Raw genomic sequence first — 21208 nt, forward strand, 5'->3', positions numbered from 1 at the left:
AATTATGAAAATTCGTTCATTCGATGATAGCAACCATTTTCGGTTAGTCGATATTCTATCCAGGAAAATTTTCCTGCCTGACAGAACTTTGGTTTTTGATTACCTTCAGAGCATGCTGTTGTTAAAATTGGTTTAAATACTCTGACTCTATAGGAAATGATTTGGTTATTGCTATCAGATTTTTTTATTAGGACACAATAAATGTTTTCTTTTTGGATTATTTCTCTAATAAAGTTAGGTAATGTGGGTGAAAAGATGGAAACTTTTTCAAATTTATAGAGCTTATTATCTGGTAAGGGAACTAATTTCAGGTTTTGGTTGCTTTCACTCATTTATTGAAAGCTTGTGGTTGAGTGTACATACATTGTAAATCAATGATTGCGCCGCCACGTTTATTAAGTCTATTAAACAAAAAATCGAATGATGTAATTTCAGCTTTAAATATGGTTAACTGTCCAACAGTTTTTGTTCTTTTAATGAGGTAGACTGTTGTCACGTATGATTGTTCAACGTCGGTGACGTATTTGAGCACTCGACAGTCTGCTGAGTTATCCTTAATACCTATTTGTTTGTCTCCTATGAGATATTCCATATACTTTTTGCTAAGTCTTTGAGCTATTAATTTGGTGAAGTGAAGATCTTATGCAAAATTATACGTAACCTAATAAGTACAATGGAAAATATGGCTCTGAAAAGCAAACGAAAATTTAAATATCACAAAATAACAATAAAAGGAACGTTTATTTAGGATGGTTGCACGAAATGATCGTGATATTTCTGTTAAGTTTGCCGTTTTGGTGAATAATTTTGGACAAAACGCTATATATTTATTAGTATATTAACTTAAAAGGAGCGCTGATTGGCTTTTAACGACTATTGTTTGTCGATTTGTTCGAAAATTTACTCAAACTTGATGATTGTCGGCGAATTTCAGGAAATTTTTGTAATTTTGAGATGGATCTTTGGATTTGTATTGACAATTCGTATCCGAATTGAGATGTTTTTCAGCTTTTGTGGTGTTCAATTTGGGTAATTGTTCACAAGTTTCGGGCAATTTTTGTATTATCTGGGCTAATCTTATTTAATTTTGGGAAAAAGTGAAAATTTTGTTTCAATTTTCATCAATTACAGGGTTAATTTAGGCAAACCTTGGCAATTTTTTTTACCAAAACCGGGTGTTTTTTCGATGAAACAGGGCAAAAGTGGGAAAAATTTGCCTCAAACTGGGCAAACTTTGGCTCAATTTGGGCAATTTTTGATAATTTGGGGCTCATTTGTCAATGATTTAGGTCAAATCTAACAATTCTGGCTGAAATTATTCCGATTTTGTGTTTAAAAGCACAAATTGTTGTTAAAATATACTAAATTTAGTCAACGACTGCTTAATTTCAGGCAATTTTTGGAATAAAATCGATTAATTTGCATGATATTTGGTTGAAAACTGATATATTCTGGTCAAAAAAGGGCAGATTTAGGACCAAAGGTCTAAAATTGGGCAATTTTTGAGGTAAAAATTGAAAAATTCTGGTCTAAATAAGTGAATGTTAGGGTTCTTTGAGCCTAAATTGGCAACTTTAGGGGACAGTTTAGGCTTATTTTGGTCTACATTATATAAATTTGGCACCAAAATTCAATTATTTACTCAAAACTGGGTTGAAATTTAGCCAAAAAACACACAATTTCTAAACCGAACAGGGGCTAAATTCTTGAAGTATCTAATAAATTTTGAGAGTTTTTATTTTCTTTTGGACAATTCCAGTGAAAAATCATGTATAATTGGTTGATTTTTGATAAATTTGCACTAATTCCTGTTAATTTAGGCAAAAAATAGACAAAATCGGGCTAAAGACTTGATAAAATCAATTTTGTTTAACTCAAAACCGCAAAATTTTAGAAATTCAGGGGTTAAATTGAGGCGTTTGATTGATTGCTGAGCCGTTTGGATAACAATACAACGTTATTTATAGCTATCGGAGTGAGTTATTGGCTTTTAGAGACACTATTAGATGCACTATACCTGTATAATGAAGCAGACCAACGTTAAACTAGGCTTATTTGCTTTTGGGTCAATTTGTTGTTGCAGTACTATGGGTTTGGAGGATGATAAGTTTGATAATTTAGACGATAATTCCAAAGTTAGGATGTTTAAGGCACACTAAAGTTAAGTTACGGACAATATATGAGAGCTAGATTAATGAATATGGGTGTATGATTTCGTATATAGGACTAGGGGGGATATTACAGTTCTTTATGCTAACAGTATTAAAGATTTGATTAATTTGAACACAATTATTTAGTCTAGAAGTCACAATAATGTGTCCCGTCTTGTCTTTTTATGTGCGGTGGGGAAGTACAAAGACGTCTTTTTATGATATACAATAAGTTACTTACGTTTGCGCTTAAAAAAACCAAACTACAGTGTCAAAAATTGGGTCTGAGAAACAAAGAACCAGTGCTCAAGTTACTAAAACAGTGAACTGTTCTTTTGTGGGGAAAACCCGTCTCTTTTGGTCGGTCGTAATTGAAAAGTTCAGAATCTTAGAACATCTCGCACAGGTACTGGGATAGCGCGGTAGGTGGCCCTACCATGGAACCTGTGTGAACTCTGGGTTTTTTGTTTGGAAAACTAGCCACAAAAAGGTTCCTAAATGTGTGAACAACCGACGTTTTTTATTCCTTGTTGCACCAGTTTTGAACTCTGATGTGGTAGGGATTTTTTTTCGCTTGATCTTAATTACCACACTAGAGCTAAACTAATACTATTTTGGCGACCTCAATTAAATGCTAGAATAACTCTCACTAAATGATCACAATGTTCTTTTTTAATCTCCAAACCTATGTGTTATTTGCTAGGAATAAAATTGATAAAATACAAAGATTAATTACGAAACAGATAGAAAAGGATAGAGCACAATTGGGGGTAAATCCTACTCGAAAATATGGTGGGGAATCTAATCTTATTCGAGTAATAATACCTTCATACTGCTTGATGTGAATATTACTCTAAGTAGTTAGTTTTGCTCTAAAATCGGTAGACTTACAATTGCTGCAGTTATTCCCGCTTAGCAGAGGAGTTGTGTTTTCGCTCTAAGATAGAGCAGAGAGAGAAAGAGAGAGAGAGAGAGAGAGAGAGAAATTTTTTGTGAAACTTGAAGCGGCTTAAGTTGCACTGGTTGAGTTGAGAACTGATTTCCTTATACTTCACTTGGTACGGGCATCAATAGCGGCAGTGAATCAGCCGGCATAGCTTGTGCTATAGTGTATTAAATAATACACAGCAGTATTTGGCCATGAATATTGTATTCTTTCACTCAGCGCATTTCACGCAGCATAGCTCTCTCTTATTATTCCGTCAGTTTAGACTAAGTCTAAAGTGCTCACAAAGTTGACGGTTAAATAATTATAATCACTCTGTAGTATCGGTAATTGGGGCGGCAATTATCCAATAAGCAATAATACAGGGCTAACAGTTTCACATCACTCAATTGAAACTTTTTGTTGCAAATTAACAGCGAAAAAAAGCTCACGCTAGAAGGTAAGAATTAATTTTGGATAAAAACTTGTAGCGCTCTTTTAGTGTAGCTTTTAATTGTCTACGGCAGCGAGACTATCAAATTATTTACCTTCGCCAGGGTGGCCCCGGAAAAACACATTCATACCTGTTCTTGTATTTTTCTCAATATAATTGCAACTTAGTTTTTTGCTTGAAAAATCGCTGCCATTTCAAAGATCTTAACCTTTAAAGTGGCTGACCTCTAGAGCTCTAGATTCCGGTTGCGCTTTCTTTCTCCGCCGCAGGTAGATCTTCTTAAGACAATTTTCAACAGCAATTTTTTTTTTAAAGTTAGTTATCTCAGCTTGGTTTTCAGCGCAAACAGGTGAAAGTTTTGACAACCGTTGAAACTGTTTTCATTTAAAAGTATGCGGGAAACGACATGTTGCTTCCCAGTCCAAAATAATGGACAACTTATGAAAGTTTATAAACTAGTTTATAAATATTTGCAAAAACGATGTACATTTTTTTATAAATACTTATCACTTTTTTTGCAATTTTTGCATTAATTTATAAATTATTTCTAAATCTTTGGATTATTCTATAAACTATTAGTAATTTTTTGGATTAATTTACAAAACATTTATGAAATTTTGGATTAATTTATAAACTCGAACAAAACTTTCGTCCAGCAAATAAGTGTAAAAAATCTTTGCTAACTTAAGCTCCAAGAAAATTACTGATTGCAAGAAAACTAAAATAAATAAAATGAAAGGAAAATGTTATTTTCAATGAAAAACCGCCAATCAAAATCACACAATTTCTGATATCAAGCAACAACACACAACTAGCAAAAAACTTAGTTTTCTTCACAGAATGCAAACAAAGGTGCTCCAAATTAACAAAATTTATTGACGTGCTTCACCACAAAGTTATAAGTTTGCGGTAAAGCACGTCAATAAATTTTGTTAGATTTTCTAAATTCGCTTTTTTGGCGCTTCAGTTTTTTCGATAACCTTCTGATTTTTTGATCTGCTCGCATGTAACAATACAGTTCATTAGTTTATGATTGTTTTAAGGATTTGTTTAATGCTGCTTAATGTTTTCGTTTTTGGAGTGGGCCAAATTGGTAAATTGAATTCAAACGCGATTCAATTTCTGACCCCAGTTGCTACCTGACCCAGTTTATGACCTCATTAACGACTTTAGAAAAAATGAACTTTATTAGGTTTTTAGCTAGGCCAGGGAAAGGCAACATATCTCCAAGAGCTATTAAATTTCAAATTTTTTTCAACACAGAAATTTTTAACTATACAGTCAATTTTTGTTTTTTTTTTGTTTTGTATTTTTAAGCAAACTTCATTCTTTTATGTTTTCAATTTAGGTTTTCTATTTAGTTTTTTTAGCGTAAGTTTTTAGCCGTACATTTTTTTTGCTTCTACTCGGATTGATATTAATTTCGGTCAAGGTATAACTTGAACAAATTTAGCGAGCGAAAAATTAACCTCAATTGGCCTATTAAATGTATGTGTCTGAAAAAGGAAATTCAAAGTATGATGAACCCGGGCCGAGGTTTCACCCCTAATCCGCCTCTAATTAGCGGGGATTAGGAAGTAATGCGTATTCCACTCCTATTTTTAGGGGAAAAGAGGGTAAGGGTGTAATTTTAAAAATAACACTGTATTTACACTCTGTTCTCCACTTTTTTAAACTCTTAGCAAAGAGTGTAATTTAGGGCGGACTGATAAAAAAGTACACTATTACACAATTACCAATATAATCAAATCGACCCGTCAAATCCTAGTTTCAGTTGGCGAAATGGTTAATGCAGACAATGAAAGTGACATGTTCGACAGGGGGAAGAAGGGGGATCGATCCTCATTACCTCCTTCCACCTTTATTTTTTAAAATTACACTCTTATAATTACACTCTTCCACCCTTAATTAAGCGAAGAAATAGGAGTGTAATTATTTTATTTATACACTCTTTACATTCTTTTCCCCGTTATTTTTGGGAAAATCCTCGGCCCGGGAATGATTTAACTATTGAAATTCATTGAAATGTGAGTTTAAGACTTTTCTACTTTTTGCATTTTAGTAGTTATTTTAATTAGGACAATGATCCCGTCTCATACGTCTAATGCGTCTCATAATCAATGTGAATTTTTCTGCATTTACGGCCGAGTGTACAAATAATGAATCACAAAACTTTAATTGAATTTACAAACTATGAGCCACATATAAAACAACTATAGGAGGGCAAAACGAAGAAAGCCAGAAGTTAACGACTAAAATAAAAATAAATAAAAAAGGAATAAAATGTGAACACCTGAGGGAGAAATGAGGGCGCCAATTTCGTTTTATGCCTTCAAAGCATAAAAATAAACTCAAGAAATGTAAACGATTCTTGACGTTCTGTCTGTTCATATTATTTGTTTAATTTTAGTTTGTTAGTCGTTTGTTTTCAGTTGTTTGTTTTCAGTTGTTTGCGTTGGAGCTTTTTGATGACGTTAAGAAAAGGCTTGCGGTAGTCTTTTTGGCTGATCAGAATAAGATAAGGATTAAATATAGACGAAATGCCAGCGAGGGACAAGACTATGTTCTTCTCTTGCGCATTTTTTACCAATGGGTACTCGTAGAACTGGAAAATATTCACTTTAGAAAACAAAATAAGAAAGTATAAACTGAAAGAGCTTTTAATAAGTAAGCTCATGATCCATATGACACAGATTGATCCGAAGCAAACAAGAAGATTCAGATTTCGGCCAACTTTTCTCTGTCGTCTGTACAGTTTTCTTCCCACTAACAGAAGGTGGAATGGTGGAATCTTTTTGGATTTTATTCCTCAAAAATCTAAAGTCACACACACCATTTAACAGTCAATTTTTCATTTTTTTCCCAAACGGCAAATTTCAAAAAACTTTTGGCCTTTTGTGAAATCAAGTGGGAATACTTTGTAGCCAAATTTTCATTTTGCGTAAGCTTTTTCAAAGTTGAACTAAGTAACCTATTATCCACAACTTTGAGCATGTAATTAGCCGAAAAGTTTTTTGTCCAAATTTATTAGTAATTACTTGCGACCAGATTCAACGACTTAGTTGCTCTTGTGAAGAGTGATAAGGATAATTAGGCTAGGAGTGATATCAATTAGGCCTTTTAGTTACAAGATACTGCATGTGGAAATGAGTTACTCATCGTAGAAACTAGTTTCAGATATAACCAAACTTGTAGAAATTTTGAACTAAATCCACTTAGTTCAACCAGTTTCCACAGAGGCTTATTAGCTTTACAACTGAGAGTTGTTTTAAATGGACTCGATTAAACTGACCTAATGAACCTCTTTTTCTTAATTACTAATCGAAAATCAGCATTCAATAGACCAAACGCAATCTGGCTACCTACTTTTAACTGCTATAAACATCAAAAAAGTGAAAAGTTTTTCATCAAAAAGTTAGTAAACACTACGACAAAAGCTGAATCCGAAGAGGTCTTGACATTTTGAACAAGTTACTTCATAATCTTTTATCCTACCTATGTAATTACGCGACTTTTAAAAGAAATCGAAAAAAAATTTTCTTTAAACAGATTGTTGCGAACTGCAAAAATCGTAGTTTTGGTAAAGCTTGATGGCGTGACCTAAATTTGTTGTGATTCAATTAAAGCAATAAATAATAAGGGTTTTGTTACCAGTTGTAATATTTAAAGTAATGTCTCTCTATCCCTAGTGATTGTGAACGTAAAATGTCACTTTTGAAATAATAATCTTTCAATATTAGAACAATGACTCATCTAAATTAATACCTGTAAAATAGACTGCCTGGACCTTTGCACAAGGCAGTAAATATTCAGGTAATTTAGTGTTTCCCTTTATTATTATTACTACTTTTTGTTGTAGCATTATCTTTTTTATCGGATCTAAGAAATGCGCCAATATGATGTTTCATGATTTTAATATTCTGGATATTAAAAAAATTTGTTCTAAAAACAGAGTCTTGTCAAGGGACTTTAGCTAATTTAAAAACGTCAATTTAAATCGTCTCATTAGAAACGCTGGCAGCAGGTAATTCAAAAGTTATTTAAAAATTAATTGCTCAAATTAGTTGAAAACGTTTAAGGTGAGTGCTGACAGAGCTGAAATAGTTTAGAAAAAGTGCTGAACTTGTGTAAGATAAGTGCTGAAAGCGCTAAAAAATTATGTAGGAAGTGCGCTAGAAGCCGCTAAAAAAAAATCATGGCGTAAATTTTATATAGATATTCACTTGATGTGTTGAAAAGTGCTGAAATTTTGTAAGAATTCTGTTGAAAGTTCAAGAGATTAAGTCAATGAATTTGTAAGGTTTAGGCACTGAAGACCATTTGTTTCAGCGCCTATCAGCGAATTTCTAACATAATTTTCAGCAAAAACCTCAACCCGGAGTGCAGTACTCAGGTTCTATCACTTATATGCAGTACTCTTATATCTGAGAAAACATTTCCTTGACAAATTTTCAAAAATGTTATATTGATCTCACAAGCCCTTAAGAGTCTCACGCGTTTGTAAGCATTTTTTGGCATTGCCAATATAAGACCAAGCGACTTTAAAAATTGTAATGACATATAGAACCCTGGTACAAAACAGGCCCTATTTACACTGTTCACCTGCGCTCACCTGTGCCATATATGACCAAAATTTCAAATTATGTAGTATTAGTAGCTAATAAGTGGTTTGTATTACTAGTTAGTTGTAGTTATGCACGTGTCAAAATTTTATCCTAAAAAGAGTTAAGATTAGGGTGTAATCGGGGGAATTTTTCAGCCAAATCCCAAACTTTTAGACCATTTTAGGGGATAATGGGGACAATTCGATACCAGACTGAGGGGTAATTGGGGTAATTTGAGGGGGTAAAATCTAGCAATTCCCCGCTTACTCCTCAATACCCCCCTTTTCTTACATCGTTTACCCCTTAAAATTACCCCATAATCTTACATTTTTTTGAGGGGTGAATGTTGGGGGTCTAAAATCTAACAGTCCCCCTTACTCCCCATTACCCCTAACCTTAAATCGCTTTTACCCCACCACCTTAAATTTACCCCATAATCTTTTTTAAGAGGGGAGGGGTAACTTTTGGGGGGTAAAATCTAAAAATTCGACCCACTAACCCCATTCCCCCTGTCGTACTTTATTATTATTGAGTAGTTAGTCACGACGCGGGTGTGCTTACCATTATTGAAATTATGATTCGCGGGGCGAAATCCTGACTTGAGTAATTTATGCTTACTCGCGGAGCGGGTTTGAAAGAAGAGTTAGTCAACTGATATTGAATTGCAAAACTTCAAAAGTGAACTGAAGTGCTTATAAGCAAACCTAGAAGGTGTGATCAGATATGTCTGAACACGAAGCCGGAAACCAGGAAAGGAAGTATTGAAATAATCATAAGACAAGAATTGAACAAAGTATGAACTGAATGATGGAGGGCGAATAAATTTTACTAAATTGAAAGTATTGTATTAAAATGTACTGCATCAAATAAATAACAAAGGATGAAATCCTGGGGCATCACATACCCCTTGGTTCGACCAAGAAAATTGTGACAATAGCAATATTCGTATGTATAAAATAATAACAATATTTACAAATTAATACTTGGTCCCCGGTTAAATAGATAACAATATATGTATTGGTTATCATAGCTAAAAAATAGGTAATATTATTTTACAAGTTTAGAATGGAGTCATATTGAATTAGAATTCAGTGTTTATGCGCACTTTTCTCATCAATCATTTCTTGACTTTCGGCCTCGAATAACGTCATAGGGCGTACCAACGTCGGAATATCGGTATCCCGAAGTGATGGATTTTGCGGGGCGGGTGGCGAGACGTCTCCCATTATCGGTGATAGGTTGGTTTCATCCGGTTGTTGGTCCGCAATGTGCTGGACAATTTCAACGATCGATTCAGTTGGAGGCTGATAATTTTCAACATCTCCCACTCTGCGTGGACGTTTGGGAGGGGCTGTAATTGCCTAATCTAATGAGGATTCAAAGCCGCAATATGACGGGCGTCGTATATTTCTATCGGAGGAACGTTCGCCGTGTTTTGGAGTGGGATCCACTTGTTGGAGTGCGGATGAAGAAGCCGATTGTCCTGGAATAACTAATTCGCTTGGCGAATCATGTTGGGGTAAATCAGTTTGACTTCGGAGAGCAAAAAAGTTTGGAGTTTTCGGAATTTGCCATCGCATTGCGCGTGAGATGTTTGAGCGTGACGACGATACGCCGCTGCCCGCATCTCGTTTTCGATGCTTCATTTTCCTATCGCCTTTAGGTTTGCGCGTGAATTGTTTTATGTGTGATTGTATTTGTTCTTCTACTAATTTCTCACACGTTCGGGGGCTTCTTCTATCCGCGTAAACTTTTAGTGGGGTCTGTCTTTCCTGTGCCGTGCCAAATTTCGCAATATCTCTATTGCGGACGGTTACCGTAGGTTTGCCTGGCTCTTTGATAGTGGAGGTCGTTGGGCTGACCTTCAGTATGTTGGATCCTGGCGCCAACACTTCATAAAGGCCCGTGTTTGTGTGTAGAAAGCGTGATCCGCCATCCGTGCTCGCTTGTTCACGTTGATTTGCTTCTCTTGCTGCGCGAGTCATCTCGATTTACACTTCTATATCGCTGCGGTATCCGTTTACCCATTTGTCGTCGGGAAGAATTGCCTCAGGTGTAACGGTGTCCTCATCTAATCAATGATTGACAAAATTTTCGTAAGACAGATTAGACAACTTAGGTTTTGTAGCAATTACGCTAAGCGAGGTATTAGGTTTTCGAACAAAATGTGCTTCGAATGGCGAGATCTCTGTTGTTTTCTGTTTGCAGATTCGCAATTGATGAATGATTGTTTTTAATGCATGTCTTACATGAAATGTGTTACCTGCGGATCTTTCTTCTTTAATACATGTCAATCTATTCTTAATTGTTTGAATCAATCTTTCCACCAAACCAATAGCACGATGATCATTAACGGGAGCTTCAATAATTTGGATATTGTTCTTATTGCAGAAAGTCTTTACTTGATTTCCAAAAAAATTTGCTTGATCCAATCTGATAGAGAGCAGAACTCCATGATTTTCTATACACATGTCCAAAAATTTGATAACATTTGGCCCATTGACCTTTTCATATATACATGCAGTTGGATATTTAGAAAATTGGCCTATAGAAGCTAAGAAGTATATTTCATTACTTTTTTCATCATAAAAATGTCCTCCAAAGTCAATTTGCAATTCTTGATCTGGTTCAACACATGGTATATGAGGTTTAAATTGTTTAGCAGGGATTACGGATTTCAAGTTCTTACCGATATCAGTACAGGTTTTGCCCTCTGTCGCTTCGACAATGATCTCGGGGTTCATATATGGCAACGAGCAGTGCGTGGCCATACAGATCATCACACATGTACCCGGGTGGCTTGCGTGTATATCTTCGACTAAGGCCTTTCGCAGTACTTTTGGTATTGCCACCTTTTCATCAATACAAACGCAGCTGGATCGCACGTGTAGGTCCCTCCAATAAGAGTGGATATATGGAATGAGGGCTTTTAAACGATTTTCGTTGTTATTCAAAATGCAGTCGCGGACTTTTTTTAAAACGCGTCCTTACTCGTTAATGAGGCGATCAGAGATTTTCTGAATACTTTTCCAATAATGTGATCAAATGTGGGAAATTGAGGGCTTGGTGTAGGGGTGTGCTGGGGTTAGAGGATAGGGCTCGGGATCTTGGGTTTAAAACCATTCGCGGATTGGCAGTACGAGTAGCGGTTGATGGAGTTGCCGGTTGATTCAGAGCGCAAGTTGCATTCGCGGAGCTTGTTGCCTGATTCGCGGCGCGTGAGGATGTTGCTGTTGATGGACTGGGATTTGCGTTATGAGAAGCATTGTTGAAACGGACTCTGGTGATTCGTTTCTTGAAGGCATCTTATGTGTTATTGTGTTGATATAATTTATATCGACTTTATGAATTAATTTTGATGAACTAGTCGACTACTTTGTAGATTTAATTAAGGCAAAAAGCACTGATGCTAATTTTGGGTCGTGACTAATTTTAGAAATTTTTGTGGAATGTTGTTTAATTGGTGGGAAATTGAACTTATTTAAGTGAATTTCACGCTTAGCGAGATATCTGCCATTCCGAATTTGGAATGATTGTTTACACTTACTTGTATTTCGCCTAGCAAGGGAAGTGTTAAGTGGTAATTGCGACGCGGGATCTACATATTTTAAATTTCTCTAATTACGATTAGTATTTGAGACTAGCTTTCGCGGTGCGAGAGAGATTGATCAATTATGTTTGTGTACTCGTGCTTTAAGTTTATCTAATTAAGTTTATCGCCTTATTGTTGGCCTCAGTTTGAGGTGTAATTTGCGATGCGAGATTGTGAGCTTTTATTAATTGATGTAACTGAGATGCAGGTTCTGAAGTTTTTAAGTCAAGTGGATTTATAGATGCAGAAATTAACTTTTATTTGTCGACAATAAATTCCTCATCATAGGCAGAGACTTTTTTAGCTTATTGATTCGGGTGTCTAGAAATATAGTCAACTAAACACATTTTTGCACCTGGTAAATGTTCAATGTCAAATTCAAATGGAAGTAAACGATCAATCCAGCGAGTTAATCGACTATTGTAGAATTTATTCGATCTATTTTCTTCCAGGATAGATAGGAGAGCTCTATGATCGGTAATAACTGTAAAATGTTTACCATAAATGTAATTTTTGAAATATTCAATAGACCAGAATACTCCAAGAAGTTCAAGTTTGTTAACGCTATATCGTTTTTCGCAAGGTTTTAGAAATCGAGAAGTAAATTTTCACCCACCAACTGTCAATTGTTCAAGTGCTGCTCCAAGACCAGAGCGGGACGCATCATAGTTTACGCGTGTTTCGAGTTGCGGGTTATAGTGACTATTTTCTGTAGCGTTTGAGATGCGATTCTTTATTTCTTTAAAGCAATTCTCGTACGCTTCGGTCCAGATAAATTTAGATGTCTTTTTCAGCAAAGGACGGAGAGGAATATGGTATCCTAGCCAATCAATTTCTAATTTTGCGAAGTGACATTTTGGAAGACTTATTCTAAGATTCTCGTCATCTAAACGTCTAAGGCAGCTCATAACATAACGTTCATGTTCTTCCAGTGACCCCTTGTTCACGACCAAAATGTCGTCTAAGAAACAATAGGTATTCTTTAGACCAATTAGGGTATAATCCATTGCTTTTCGAATTTCTGCTGGCATATCTGTTAAACCTACTAATTTCTTAAGTTCGATATTAACTTTATCTTGCAGATTAATCGGAATACGTCTGACTTTTTGATGACTAGGTTGCAATTTTTTGTGACATTTAGATTTAGCAATATGATTTTTAGATCTTCCAATGCGAGATAATAATTCCGGAAAAATTTTTGAGATTTGTTCTTTAAATTCGGACGAAGAGGAAATGTTGTTGACGAGATTACCTTTAAGGGATGTAGATTGTGTCACTGCTAATCCTAGTTGGTGAAACAAGTTTCGGCCAATTAGAGATTTGAGGCCGTCAGCTTCGAAGAAGAATGTTGCTGAATCAAAAGTCCTTCCGCTGCTTGTGATTGGAGATTGTATTTTTCCTTCAATTCGAATTGGCTTATTCGAGAAAGTCCGAAGTTGTGGGAACACCTTTTCGCTGATCCAGAAGCGCGAGAACTGCTTTGTGCCACTTGCGACGCGAGTTAGCGATTGAGAATACTGCATGCGCTTCCGGAGTCCACGAGCAGTGTAGTAGTGATATCACCAAATTTGATGGGCATGTTGAGGGGCTCAACTTTCTCTACAGCATTTTCGATTACCGCAACGATAGTATCCTCCCCGCTATTGTAGTTTGATTCATATAGTTTAGCTGGTGGAAGGAAAATCACTGAATCTTCCGGATGTGGTTCTTCTTCCACAGTGTTTACAGCCCGTTTCTTAGGGTTTTGTGGTTTTGCGTTCTTTTGTTTCCGACAAACTTTTGCAAAGTGATTTAAGAGTCCACAATTATTGCAAGTTTTACCTTTTGCGATACATTTATTGCGGTGATTGGGAAGCCAAATTCCCCCACAGTTTGAGCAATAGAGTGTGGAGCTGTTGTTTTGTCTCTGAAAATTGTTCGGATTTGACCAAATTGGTGTTTGAGAGCTATTTGGAAATCGTACTGTGTTAACATTGGCTGGAATGAGAATCTTGCTGTGCTGCTGAATTTGGTGTTGATTACGCATCCCGAGTTCCATGTTGATTGCTAAATCTAAAGCCTGACGCGGTTCCACTCTTTATTTGAGAAGTTTTTTTTGAATAACCGGATCGATCAAGTTAGTGATGAATACATCACGTATCAAAGTTTCCTCTTTATTTTCAAAGTTGCAGTTTTCTGCCAATTTTTTTAGTTTCCTGTAGAAATGTTCGACTGTTTATTCCCGGAGTTGTTTTGTAATTAGAAAGACGTGACGATCAAAAGAGATGTTTCTGGGGCGGATGAATGCCTCTTCCACGGTTTTCCAAAAGTCTGCAGTAGGTAGAGTATCAATCATGATCTGCGGGTTTTTGCAGTTAAGAATGCGACGTCCTTCTACTCCAATACTCAGATAGAGGAGAAACACTGTTTTGCGATCTGCAAGTGACCACGGCTTGTCACCGCACATTATGCCGATCTCGATTAGCAGTGGGCATTTATTTTGCCAATTCATCTTTTGTTGTGCGTTGCGAGCATTCCTTTCCCTCTCCGATTGTGCAGAAGAGCCTACTATCGTTTCCTCGTATATTGGTTTGAGTGGGAGGTTCCCATCTCGGGTTTGGGTTCAAGTAACTTGTCGTGAATTATATTCTCCTTTGCCCGTAGTGCCAATTTGTATTGCACTCTCCATTTCTCCCAGCGAAGAGGAGGGTCGAATGTTGGTATATCCCACAAAGCGTCTATCCCGAGTGTTGTACGCTTTCTATTATTGAAATTATGATTCGCGAGGCGAAATCCTCGGGAAATGTGCAAAATGAGAGGAGCTGGTGTTAATGTGAGTCAGATTAAAGGAAGAGATTTTTAGCCGAACACGCAAGAACTACAACCGCAATGCGCCAGTGATTCCGAAACGGCCCCTGAGTGCGGTAAACAGAGTCCGGAGTACAGTAGTGAGGTTCGGAAAGTTGTACCGGAGGGAGATGATCAGGCCGAAGCCCCTGATGAACTCGAATTGGAGCTAAATGAATATAATGAGTACCTAAATTTTGTGCGATCTAAGGAAAACAGGACTGGACAGGGTAAATCAAGTCAGGTTTTGCAAGGTGTTGAAGCAGAGATGAACTCTCAAATTAAAGATGAAAATCTTGAGGTTGATATGTTAATATTTAATAGTAAAGAATATGAATATTCTAAATGTAGGTAGACGATCTGTCAGGGACGTTCTGCCTTACACTTCCTCAAAATCAAGTTTCTACTAGAACAGTAAATGCATTGTTAGACTACAAACGTTTAGGCTATTTTTTGATTATTGAGATTTTTTAAGGATTTCTCACCTGAAAAATTTCGTCCTCTCATGGAGCGAATTAAGGCCAGGATTGAGGCGAGCACGGAAGTAGCCAGGCTGTTCATGAACTTTGCAAAAAAATCGATGGAGGAAATTAACGGGCTGCATGAGAATGCCCTGCGAAATAGAGATGACGTCGACGACGAAAATGGCGAGAAACTACCTGATGAAACTGAAGTTCTATTATTTAATGAGAAAAATTTTCTTGCTCTGGGCGGCAACACATCGAAAGAGGGCAATAATCATTGCCAACGAAATCTGGAGCGAAGACGAAAGAATGCTCTTTTGTATCGAACCGAGAAAAGCTCTCTCTGGTGATCGAAAGCCTGCTGACGACGAACGTGCCGACATTTTGCGAAAGGCGATGGGAATGATCATGAAAAAGAATTTTTCGGAAGCGCGGCATCGCAATATCCTTAGATATGTCAACCAGCAGGGCGTAGATCTCCAGAAGAAGAAGATGAAAGCCGAACAGGTGATTATACCGCCTGTAGATAAAAATTAATAAAGAGCTTGTGATCTGACAGGGACATAAGCTAACTTCCAAATTTATCTTTGATAAAAAAATTTTTGCTAACTTTGTGTGCCTAATTTGTTCAAAGTTCCGTTACACGTATTCAGTTGCCCTTCTTTTGAGTTATATAAATATCTGTTGAGTAAATGTCTCAATTGCTAAAATTGTTTTTAATTTGTAATACTCCGCGTTGTTTTTCACTTCCCTTCTTTCTCTTAGGCATATTTAATGTGTTGGTCAAATGCTTACCTGTGGTGCATTAACATCAGGTTTTTTGTTGCGATCTGACAGGGACGCAATGTCAAAACTTCACTCATTTTTTAATGTATTTTGTGTATCACGATCTATTGAGTAAAAGTCTCAATTGCTAAAATAGTTTTTAATTTGTAATACTCCTCTTTGTTTTTCACTCCCCTTCTTTCTCTTAGGCATATTTATTGTGTTGGTCAAATGCCTACCTGTGGTGCATTAACAATAAGTATTTTGTTGTGATCTGACAGGGACGCAACGTCAAAACTTCCCTCATTTTTTAATGTGTTTTGTGTATCAGGATCTATTGAGTAAATGTCTCAATTGCTAAAATTGTTTTAAATTTGTAACACACCTTTATTTTTCACTCCTCTTCTTTCTCTTAGGCAAATTTATTGCGTTGATCAAATGCCTACCTCTGGTGGGAAACATTGGATAATTTTTTATAACGTTTTTGTCAATATGGAAATGCATTTTCAGAGTCAAACTTGGTCGTTTGCAAATTGGGAAATTGTCAACAAAATGTAATTTGTTCCGTTTTTTCAGAGACATTTCTACAGAAGTTAGAAGATTGGGGCAAGTAAATATATAAATACGTAAAGTTTTCAGCACGTCAGATTTTTTTCATTTTTCACTTGTTTTTATTTGTGATAGAAATGGTGAGAACGAGAGTTAAAAGTTCTACCAGCTCGAAGTCACATCCTTGGCGCCCTACAGCGACCACAATTCTTTGCTTGAAGTTGATTGCAGAAGCTCCTAGAAGGCACAATGTTGTGCAAGTTGAAGCGAGAAATCAAATGCTTCGGATTTCAAGATGTTTGAGAAAAATTGTAAGTCTGGTTTCCCAAATTAGAAGTAAAAGTTTTTGACTTGCTTTCAAATTTGTTTGTTAAAAGATTGTAGACAGCGTTTTTAACGTTTTCGTGAGTTAGTAATGCTAAAAATTGTGCAATTATTTTTTAAAATGCAAGAAAAACGTAAAGAAAACGAAGGGAGTGTAGCTCTGGTTTGATTTACAAAGGCAAAAACTTGCTCGCGTTCAGGGGATCGCGAGATGACTATGCGGGCTTCGAAAGATTTCTTGCGAGATCAATGTTAACAAGAGAGGAAAGAGAGAAATCGTGTTGGTTTGCTCAGCGAGCGACACAGGAAGGGCGTCCACCAGCGTCTGGAGATGAGCAGAAGGTTCTCAGAGGTATAATACGTGATTTATCACGTCTCTGAAAATGTTAATGTAATTCAAGTGTGCGTTTTTTAGAGGCGGTGAGAAAATTTTGTGGAGACACCCTGTACGCTCTGCGAAGGGTTAAAGCTGCTGCGAATTCTCTTGGCATTCATGAGCGGAACGAGAAAATTGGCTTAAAATGAAGTATTCTGTTGTGATCTGACAGGGACGTCAAATCTTCTCCTGATATATGTTTTGTATTTTGTAACGCTTTTGTTATTGAACATAAACTTTTCTCTTAAATTTATCTGATCCTTCTGCAAAAAAGTTGTTTTGAGCAATAGAATTTTTTAACTTAGAATTTCTTTTTAGAACTGTCTCAAAAAGCTGTCAATTTCTATCATTCATTTGGGCGCGCTTTGTCAATCCTAACCTTAGATTGGGTTTCTGAGATGTCGACAAAGTTCCTAATTAGGTGCGATCTTGAAAATAATTGTTTTTGACTTGTTTTCACATATGTTCAATACAAACGATTGTAGACGTTTTTCTTGTAACGTTTTCCTGAGTGGAACGAGAAAATAGCATTAAAATAAAATATTCTGTTGTGATCTGACAGGGACGCAACGTCAAATCTTCTCTCGTTTTTTGTTGTATTTTGTAACGTTTTTGTTATTGAACTTGATGTTCTGTCTAACGTTCCCAAACAGACAGTTAAAAGTCCAATTTTTATCAGATCCCTCTTGAAAAAGTTTGGTTAAATTTAAAATTTTTTTTAGAAATATGTCTCAAAAATCTGTCGATTTCTATCATTCATCTGGGCGGGCTTTATCAAACTTAACATTAAAATGGAAGGATCTGGCAAAAATTGTTTCTTCACTGACTTCAAAATTGGTTGACTCATCTGCTTTGTCATCACACAAGATAGACGTGGAGGGATGCTTGGTTGGAAACGAGGACAAAAATTTTGTGCATGGGTTTCTAGATGGTGAGTATGGGAAAAGCATGATGTCTGTTGACTACAAAAAAGTAAGTTATCTACCGAGTGGTTCTTTTGATCAGATAGGTTTGTTCGCGAAATCGGAGATAAAGAAAGGTGCGTTTGTTTATAGAATTATTGGTGTGTTGGCGGAACTTGTTGAAAGTGAGATTATTGCCGGTTTCAATGATGTTTCTGTGATGTACAGTAAGCTAAGGAATGTTCAGTGGTTGCTGTTGGGACACATATCCTTTGTTAAAGCGTCATGCAGACCAAATGTTGAAAACCACCAGAAAGGTAAAGTTGTTTACTGTGTTGCTTTAAAGGTATAGCTATTGGAGAAGTACTTTCTGTTTTCTATAATCGACATTTTTTCGGCCGGTTTAGTGTATATTGCCTGTGTCCGTTCAAAAAAGAGCATGGAGATCCTTGCCCAAGTGATCTAGAGCCACTTAGAAAACGAATAAAGATTGCAGATGCTGCCGATAGTTCTACACCTGTTAACCTTAAGCAAGATGGCCTGCATGAAAAATCAATAAGAAAAATTTTTATCGAAAAACTCCTTCCTAGGCGTATGCTGTCCGCAAATTTTGAACCAACACCTATCGTTAGCGAAGAAATTGAGGAACACTTAAGTTACGATTTTTTTTGGTGAAATAGAATTGACCCCTAGTCCGATTAAATATAATGATAATTCTCCTGCGATACTCACCAATTCATCAATAATAAGCGCCCAAAACTCCGATTTGAGTGCAAGTGTTAAATTAGACAATGTTGTCTGCTCAACGCAATTGAGGCTTGATGTGGTTGAAGAAGATGAAGTTCAGGAAATGATAGAATCCCCGTCGCCTTCTTTTCTTCACTTGTTTCAGGATGAAGGAACTTCATTTTTTGACGGCAGCCCAACATCTACAGAAAGTTTCATGAAAGAGTTTGAGTTGTTTTCAGATAAGCATAGGTTGTCAAAAGTTTCGCGAGATGATTTTCTGAAGCTGTTTGCTAAAAGTTTGCCAGTACCAAATAATGTGTTTTCTAAATTAGCAATTCCTGTTCTACCGACCATTTCTACCGAACGTTTTGAATCTGCAAAATTCTGTTCTGTCGATATAAAGACCCAATTGGAATTAATTTTAAGTAAAAATGCGGCTTAAATTAATAGTTCCTGGAGTTTAGAATATACATGGAACAATAGTTGGAACTTCTGCTCAGCTCCTGAGATACAGCTTGTTTTAAACATTGATGGAGCCCCTCTATTTATGTCCTCTAAGATCTCTGTATGGCCGGTGTGGGTGCAAACTTTCAACTTACCGCCTAAGTTGAGAGGTTCTTTTGCAAATATGGCGCTTTTAGGTCTTTGGCATGGCAAAAGTAAACCTGAGTTTTCTAAAATGCGACCGCTCATTCGATTTGAGTTGGAGTCTTTGAATGAAGCAAAGATCATTTTGAATGATCTAGGTGCGCTTAAGTTTCGAATTAGGTCAATTGTAGCCGATATGCCTGCTAAAGCTTGTGTTCTTTGCATGATTCAATTCAACGGATACTCATCGTGTCCTCATTGTAATAAATTTTGAAAAACGAATAATCTAATAAAATTTGAAAAAAAAAATGCGACCGCTCATTCGATTTGAGTTGGAGTCTTTGAATGAAGCAAAGATCATTTTGAATGATCTAGGTGCGCTTAAGTTTCGAATTAGGTCAATTGTAGCGATATGCCTGCTAAAGCTTGTGTTCTTTGCATGATTCAATTCAACGGATACTCACCGTGTCCTCATTGTTATATGACAGGCTTCGCTCAAAATCATAGAATGTTGTTTCCTGTTAATAAGAGTTTTAGGCTGCGTGAAAACGCCGACTTTCAAGCTTGAGGTTACATTGCTGAAAAAACTAAAACAACTAAGTGCGGCGTCAAGTCCTCTACTCCCTTAAACAGCATTTTAAGTTTACCTTGGGAATGCCCTGTTGATCCCATGCATCAAGTTTTTCTCGGTACAGGTAAAATTCTTTCTAAATTAATGGTTTCCTTGACCGAAGGTGTTTTGCTGAGAGATGCTGAAAATTTGCTGAAGAGTGTAAGATACCTTTTGACATCCAACATAGGTTGAAATCGTTGTTTGATATTAAGTTTTGGAAGGCATTTGATTTTAAAGTTTTCTTCTGTCATGTTGGACCCTTGTCTATAGAAAAAAAAGCGTTCCAAGAAATTACTACAAAAGCTTTTGCCTTCTTTCATTAGCGGTCAGGATTTTGTCAGAGGTAAAACCCAAATCAGACGAAATTCAATCTGCAGGATCTTTAATTGAGGAATTAATTTAATTTTAGTTTGGATAACTTTGTAGAGCTTTACGCAGAACATTCACAGTCTTTCAACTTTCACACCATGCGACATCTTTGTGAACAAGTAAAACGAAAGGGACCTCTTCTGTTTTTTTGGCGTTCTGTTTTGAGTCAGCTAATCATCATTTATTAAGCCTTGTACAGGGCACAGTTAATGAACCTGAAGCCATAGTCGAGCAGTTTATTAAACACCAAGCAGCCGTGGAAAAAAATCAGACACTTATAAATGCTTAAAAGGGTTGACTTTGGTGGATACTGAAACAGTTCAATTTGGTCAAGAATTTAATGTAGATTTCTTTTTTTTTCGACGTACATCAATGGGTGGTCAGTGTTTTGGCTCACTTTCTTACACCAGATTGGGAAAAAATTTAATTGAATGTATCTTTCAGCTGGCGGACGGCCGTTTCTTTTTTGTTAGAACTTTCTTCTCCGGCCCAGAGGGAATTTTTGCAGTAGGAAGATACAGAAAATATGTGAATGAAGTCGATATGACACATTCAAAAAAATTCTAGGTTCTTCTTTGAACTGTTTGGACTTGATTCTTGGGCAAAGGTTAAGGTTTATGATATAAAGTATAAAATTGTGGTTCTTTGCGAAGGCTCCTTGACTCTCGTGAGCGTTATCAAAGAGGGTTTTGAACATAACTAGACAGAAAAACTTCACTGTTTTGTGGCTGCTTTTGTGATTGTTTGAAAACTGAAGTAACTGAAAAAAACAGGCTGAGCTGACAGGGCCGGTTTGTACTGAAAATTATTAGTTATATAATCACTAAGTTAGATTTTTGTTTAGTGGGTCCATCGTAAAATTGGCGACAGCAATCTGGTGAGGTTGGAGGATCAACGGTTCGCTGATAACTTACTGGCTCCATACCTCATCACTCTTCATTTTAGACCTGGTTTGTGTGCAGTGCACATTGATTCAGA

Source organism: Convolutriloba macropyga, chromosome 2, assembly GCF_964194025.1.
Source record: "Convolutriloba macropyga chromosome 2, txConMacr16.3, whole genome shotgun sequence".
NCBI lineage: Eukaryota > Metazoa > Xenacoelomorpha > Acoela > Convolutidae > Convolutriloba > Convolutriloba macropyga.